Genomic DNA, 8,206 nt, shown 5'->3' on the forward strand with positions numbered 1-8,206 from the left:
GTCTGACGCATTTATTAAAGAATTGCCTGATCATCGAGACTATAAGGAAGCAAGTTATCAATTTGATAGTAGTTTTTAACATGAGAATAATTACTATATGGGTTACCAAAATGACGAGTCCAGCTGATTTGCATTCAACGACGCTTTCAAATGCATTATTATGAATGCATAGAGTCTAGGTATTATTATATGTCATTAAGTAGGGGTCAGTAAAACTCCCCAAAGATCGGACCCACGGTTATTTAATTTGGTTATGTCGGGTCGGGAAATATTGTATTTTGCAATCCAGTATCTAGGTACCCGAAGCATGCTTCTCCCGCTCGAAGCCTGAATGAAAAATATTATTACGGAATTTCAGGCCTGATTAAATCTAACTCCGAAATTATCCTATTTTTAGTCTTTCCTTTATTCAATTAATTTTCATTATTTAAAATGTCTATTGAGGGTGTTAAATACAAATATATCGTTAACTTCAGTTGTTGAGTATGAGATGAGGGACTCGTCTATTATCCTATAAAATATTCTCGCTACAGATGCCCGATAGGGGATCTGTGCCATAAATGTTCATGGTTGAAGACTGGCCTTCACCAATGAATCGATTTCTCCTAAAATTGGTCGAAATATGTATATTTATGAAATGTTCCTTACCTAAGTTCATTCTGTGAATAGAGCAATCCAATTAAAAAATATTTTAAATAAACTGTTACCTCTTTTTGGAATAATCATGTTACACATTTTTTTGTTTGGTAAAAAAAATTATTAAATTAGATTACCGAAATTTTATATAAATATTATCCTTAGGCATTTCAAATTATTAAAAAATTAGACTTTAAAATCTTTATTTAATAAATCTATAGGCTCTTAATAATTATAGAGAGGTGAGTATTGTCGGGCCATGTATTGATTGGCCACAATTCGCACATTCACATATTCATATTGAAATGTAAAGCTGGTGCAAAACTATATTTGGTGAAATTTCAAATGATGAACAAGCTTAAGAATGTTTATCAAAAAGATAATTAAGATATTAATTTATAATATTATCATTAAATAGATGGTGATAAATCGAGATATTAATACTAATTAAATTAGTGTATAATTAATTTTTTATATAACTAAAAAATGTTGAAATATTTACATAGGTCTTTTATTTACAAGTATTTCATATTGTATTATTTCAAATTTATAATAAAATTTAAATCATATATTATGGCCAGTTAACACGTAGTACATGGCCAGTCAATACATACCAGAAAAACAACTTTTACATAACCTCATCTAGCTCATAAACTATTATAGATAAAGCTTTGATTCAAATTTTTTTTTAAAGATTAGTAATTAGGCTACACATGATATGAAATTTGTTTGGTTGAACCCAAATTTTAATACCTTATTTCCAAAAAAGCAAAAACATGGCCATTCATAGCACATTTCCCCTATATATTTTTTTATTGATGTCAACGATCCATTTCGATACACTAAAAATGTATATCTCGATCCAGAATGGGGGGAGGGGGGAGAATGGAGGTTTATATTAAACAACTTCTTATACGGGGTCACTCTATCTATAATGCGATCTAATGAATTACTTACTAATTTAAATAAAATGTGTTTTTGTTTTGATCGATGTATTGTTGTATCTGTTGATATGTAATCGACATTTAATGATAATCAACAGCGCAATGACAACTATATATATATATATATATACAATATTACGCGATGATTTTATAGCTAAATCATAACCCGAGATCAAAACCGAATTGACATTATCAGTTAATATTTTCCGACATAAAAAAGTTTGCTAACCGGTTTGAATCTCGTGATATCGTAATCGTTTGTATAGAATTATTATCCATTCAATAATTTTTATATTGATCAATATCGCTCGCCATTTATACTTTTTGTATATTGGTCTTTGAAGGTGTTACATGACAGATTATACCCAAGTTTGTATAATCAAATTTACACTTTTCTACTTATGGATGTTTTGCCAGATATTTTAACTGTCAACTCCATCACGAAACGCTGAAAATACAGAGACAAATAATAGCTACCTTAATAATCTTTTGTTGGTTCCGTTAGTGTCTCAGACACCTGTGGAACATTTGAACCCCAAGCCCTAAAATTATAAAACAATAAGGCAAAGGTCACGTTTATTTACAGGTGATTCAAAAGAAGGCTTTTACCTACGGCAAAGAATATCAATCAAAATTTATCGATCCAACTGTATAATCTATACATGGGTCATTAAGCCCCGTCTATCTAGCCTAAATATATATATATTTTTTTCCCCTTCTTCTTTTATATACCTATATTATTTTTATATAGACATAGAATATTATATTAATATTTATAATCAAAATATTTTATTGTAATCTTTTTTAATATAAATTTAGGTCTAATTTTGATTTTAATTATTCTTTATAATTTGTAAAATTAGATATTAAAAATATTTGCGTGCTAAGGATTCGAAACTCATTTTATAGGCTTTAATACTAAACCCATTTTTACCATTATTATCGAACACTATAACACCTCACTATCAGATGATAATAAATAAAAAATTAATTTATTCCAATTTTGACAAAATCAGGTATTATATATAAAAAAATTTTATTTATATTTTTCGCTTTGCAATTATATTTTTTTATTATTTTTTTGTTTTAAACAAATTGTATTGTACGTGACATTTGCCACGAAGATATCATAGAAAAGATTGAAAAAAAAATTATATTTCAATTACTTTCTTCTATGATCTATTAAAAAAAAAATTTTTTTGATAGATCATAAAAATTATTTTAAAAAATTATATTTTGAAACATACTTTATTAATCAATGAAAATGAAGTAATAATTTTAATTTTGTGAGATAATAATGATATTAAAACGGCTAACTTTGATATTTTATCCAGAAAAATATTCCGCTAACCTGAATATTTCGCTAATAGATCTCCTAAATTTTGTGCTATATATGATCAAATCGTCAGGCCCGCTTAATATTTTCTTCTAAGATATTGAGTTAGCCGTTTAACAACACGATAGGCTATTATTTCACCGAAATTTGACCTTATATTTTGGTCACAATGGAACAAAAGTATGCTGTAATGATGGAGGAAATTTTTTTTAAAAAGATACGAGAGCTCAAATTTATAGGAAGGGGGATCAAAGGATTCAGAGGAAAGGAAGGAGTGGATTTTGTATTCAAAATGGCGTCTACTAAATATAGATCACATGATATACATAATTAAGGGCACCATCTTAACCTAAATCAGTGACTGGCCGTGACCTAAATCGAATACATATGATACAAACCACGTAGGCAGAAAAATATTATAGGTAGAATAGGTGCTGTTATAATGCGAACAAATTGAGCGTTTCAAACGCTGTATTTGCAAGCGTCAATAATACATTTCAAATAGCCTCGTGCAAATTGGTAAAATTACCGTTTGGCGTTAGCAACCATTTAAAAAACGCAAACAGGTTTGCGTTTTCAATACTTTTTTTTATTATTCTTTTTGTTTTATATTATATAAAACTGTAATATAAATAACTTACTTATCAATGACATATAATAATACCTAGACTGACGATTCATTCATTAAAATGCATTTTAAAGCGTCGTTAAAAGCAAATCAGCTGGACCCGCCATTTTGGTAACCTTTATAATAATTATTTTCATGTTAAAAACTAATATTAAATTGATAACTTTCTTTCTTATTATCTCGATGAACAGGCAATTCTTTAATAAAGTTTGCATCAGATATAATATAAAATTAGGCTCTCGTTTAAAATTTTAATATTTATTACAGTAACCAAGATAACGTCTCTAGCTGATTTGTATTGATGTACACTTTTAATGAATGAATCGTCAGTCTAGGTATTATTATATGTCATTGTTACTTATATAGCCTAAAAAAGGAATATTTAGAAATTAAAGAATTAAGAACGCAGACGATAATGTAATTTTCAAAAACAAATCCCTTTTTTTAGAAGTATTTAAAATTTGGAATGGTGAGATATTAACCAAAAGACAACCTCGATTTAAACAAGGGACGCGTTACGTTTTTTATTTATTTAAAAATTACGGCATAACGTAAACGCTCAATTTGTGTGGGCACCGTTAAGCAGAAATATTTTAGAAGAGATATTTGTAGGGAGCCGTTTTTTAATTTACAATTACTGTTCGCGCACACCCCTCCCCTGAATTTTTTTTAAAAAAATATATCACTTGATTATTGAAATTAAAAATAAAAATAAAATAACAAAAATAATTAAACAATTATAAGAATATTATATCCACATCACGAATTTATCTTCTTCTTCTCCGTTTAATGGCGATTTTCAGGTTTACCCAGGTTGGCCAGTTTTCCATCTGATTTAATAATTAGGAAATTTTGTAGTAAAGTTTTTTATAATTTAATACTTATATGTGTAATGTAAAAAGTTAATGAGTGATTGAAAATATATATATTCTTAGACAATTTATTTGGTGGTAACCAACTAGAATATGGTGTTTTTAAATATTTTTTTGGAATGAATGTAGCAGGGGAATGATTATATATTATGTATAGTTTTTGGTATATGTATAAAATAATTGATATTGGAATTTTCAAGATGTTGTTTTGTTTTAAAAAAAAATTATGAAGTTAAAAAAGAAAAAGGAATAAAAAAAAAGAAGAATAAAAAAAAATTAAAAAAAAAAATTAAAAAAAAAATTAAAAAAAAAATCAAAAAAAAAATTATGAAGTTAAATAATAAAAAAGTAAAGAAAAAAGATAAGAGAAAAAAATTTTAGAAGAAAAGAAAGATTGGAGGTAGTGAAAATGGGACAAAATTATATAGGGTTAGATGAAAAAGAATTGTCAATGGTCAAATGGATTATAAAATGGGAGGATACAATGATAAAGATATAGATTAATGGTCAAATGACATGTGAGGAAGAAAGTAACATATGGGGCAAGATGGGCAATGATGTAATTGGATGTTTAGTGTGGATCAGGTGAGCAACTGAGATGTAAATGAAATGATATAATGGAAGATTGAAATGGTCAATGGAAATTGTCAATTGTTAGATGTAGGATAAATAATGGGAAGGATACAGTAATAATTATGCAGGTAGATAATCAAATGACATGTGAGGAAGAAGGTAACAAATGGGGCAAGATGCCCAATGATGTATTTAGATGTTTAGTGTGGATCAGGTGAGTAACTGAGATGTAAATGAAATGATAGAATGAAGATTGAAATGGGGTAAGATGGAATGGTCAATGGGAATTGTCAATTAAATGGGAATCAAATGGATAGAGGTTGGCCAATGGGCAAAGGATAGGGTGAATGGTCAAAATGTTGTGGGTCAGTGGTCAAATGATATGATGAATGGTCAAATGGGAGGATAGGATTAACAGTATATGGAATAAGAATGATGTTGGTTTACAGATGGATGATTGGATCGAGTGATGTCTGGTGGTATGAATATGCAAGCTGAAATGATGATTTGCTATGTAGATGAATTGGTTCAAGATCGAATGATGTCTGATGAATGGTTTCAAGGACAGATAGATGATTGGATATGGATGTTGGAGAAGGGGGGGGGTGTTTGATTTGCGTTTGATGATATATAATGGGATTGATAAAAGGGGAAGGTGTTGTAGTGGATGTGAAGATTGTCTGTCAATCAATCAAGAAATTATTATGATTATTATTATTTATTATATCGATCGCGTATTGTCGGTATTGTACATTTATATATGACATATTATTTAAAATTATTACAATAATGTTACTAAATAGTAGTATCAAGTGCAATAAAGCATTACTGAATAGTATTATCAAAACATCGGATTCCCTTCCTGACACCAACACCCCCCCCCCCTTATTCTATGAATATTTTTAAAAAGTACTCTCTCATCCTATGCCCATCTTTGGCCAACTCCAAATGAATAACGGTGAAATTCAAGAACTATCCCTATCGCCTTTGGAGTTTTGCAGAAAAGATTACTTAACCACGAGGAAAGCGGAGGGGGAGTGAATCAACCAACTTGTGCCTCACGGCTTGTAGCGGATTTTTTTTAAGAGTACACTCGATTGAGTTCCTTTAAGAGCGATATCGGACTAAGATGAACCCTTTCTAAAAATTCGTAAAAGATTTAGCCGCTGAATATTATAATTTATTTCTTTAAATATTAATGTTTTCCCTTAGCCCAAAAAAAGAATTCGATTCGTTTAGAATATAGAAACAAATTTTTCGTTTTGTTCAAGTAGAATTAGATCCGAATCTAATACGAATGGTAAATTTTATTCAATTCGTATTTGAAAAGGCCTGTAGGAGAGTTAGAGAAATATTGTCATTTTTTTAAATCATAAAATTAACTTTCAATGAATACAATGACGAGACCAGACTCACTCTCATATGCCATCTTTGTTTACGTGTTTTATTATAAAAATAAATGTCTCGTCAATTTAATGCTAGTTATATTCTTTATATTTTGACATTTTAAAATTTTGTTTAATATATATATATATACACTTTTATTATAAAATAAAAAAAAAATAAATAACCTAAATAATTTATGTAACAAAAAAAAAGTTTATCGTAATTATAATTATAAACATTAAAATTTTAATTTACAATTCAATTTATCATGCTCAACAAATGGCAAAACGTAATATATTCATTTTTATTAAAAATATAGAAATGATGGATAATAAGATTTTTACATCTTGAATTTGTATATATTATATTTTGAACATTTAAAAAAAAAGACATAAAATTTTCAAAATGGCTCAAAAGCTTAAATTATATATTATATTGACGAAAAAAAATTGTAATCTATTAAATATCTATTAAATGATTTACTTTTTCTTCCTAACTTTCTTAATAATGTTTATTTAGTATTATAGTAGTAATAAATTTAGAAATATTTTATATAGTAGCATAAATATATATAATTTATGTAACCAGCATGATACTGTATTGATATTATTAAAGGACATAAATTATAATAATGAGTTTAAGTAGACGAGTTTTATGATATAATATTTTCCCCCTCCAGGGTTGAAAAACTTTCTGTCATACGTACAAAATGTTGTTTTAATGTTATACGTTAAAATAAAGAAAAATAATGTTACTCATTCGAAATAAACAAAATCGGAGGTAAGTGGGCTCTTCCAAAAACGTTAGTCATGTGATATAATGGTTTCTCACTCAAAGAGGATAAATTCTTTTAACTAATTAAAGCTAAGGCTGAATATAAATGGCTTGAGACAATACCCAGCCCAGCCTGACTGAAAAACCTAAAATCTCTATCACACTTAGCCTAAGCTGTAATACAATAACCAATCTAACTAGTTAAAAAAAGGTGGTAAAATAATAGGAATAAAGGTCACCACCAATTACATCGTAAATATTTTATCGAGAGCCAATCCGGCCATGCGTTGTTATTACAAGCTTTTAAACTAAAATACCAATCACTTTTGAACCAGTAGTTCTCATCAAAGATAGTTTAAAGAAGGACGGGATAATGTTATATAAATATCTTGATCAGAGAGACTCCCCCTAGCTCGGGGGTTACATTAGTAACTAAGATGATTTCTCTAAATCAAATAATTCACACTTTGCCCTGACCCAGGCGAAAAAACCTTAAAAACAAATATTATGACCTAAAATAAAATTTTTATACGCATAAGACTTTCCAATTAATTAAAAGAATCAGGGGAGAATTTTTTTAGATATCGGAGCCCTGAGGATCTCTTTAGGGATCTGGAGTTTCCTAAGCATCCATCCTACTTTGGATTACCTTACACCTTTTTTTTTTAAAAAATTGATTTTTTCGTATAAAGTTTGTTATTTTTTATCCGAGATATAAATAATCATTAAAATCTCTGAACCAGGTTGGGATTCAGGGTTCTGAGACCAGAAAAATAATAACTTATTAAAATTAGTTAAAATAACAGAAATATAATTTTTTTTTTCAAAATTTATAAGAATTTATCATCATAATAATATATTCGTGATTTTGTACTCCTCTTTGTCTTACTTAACTATCAATTTAATAATCCACAAACAATATCCTAAAATAGATATTATTATATATTTTCAAATCTGCTCTTGCTTGGTAAAATGTAAAAAAATTTTAAGAAAAATGGCCAACTCTTAAATATAACTTGAATGATTCCACGAAAAAAAATGATCAAAAATTGTTTTA

This window comes from Gordionus sp. m RMFG-2023, chromosome 5 (assembly GCF_954871325.1).
Source record: "Gordionus sp. m RMFG-2023 chromosome 5, tfGorSpeb1-WG-v2, whole genome shotgun sequence".
Lineage (NCBI taxonomy): Eukaryota > Metazoa > Nematomorpha > Gordioida > Chordodea > Parachordodidae > Gordionus > Gordionus sp. m RMFG-2023.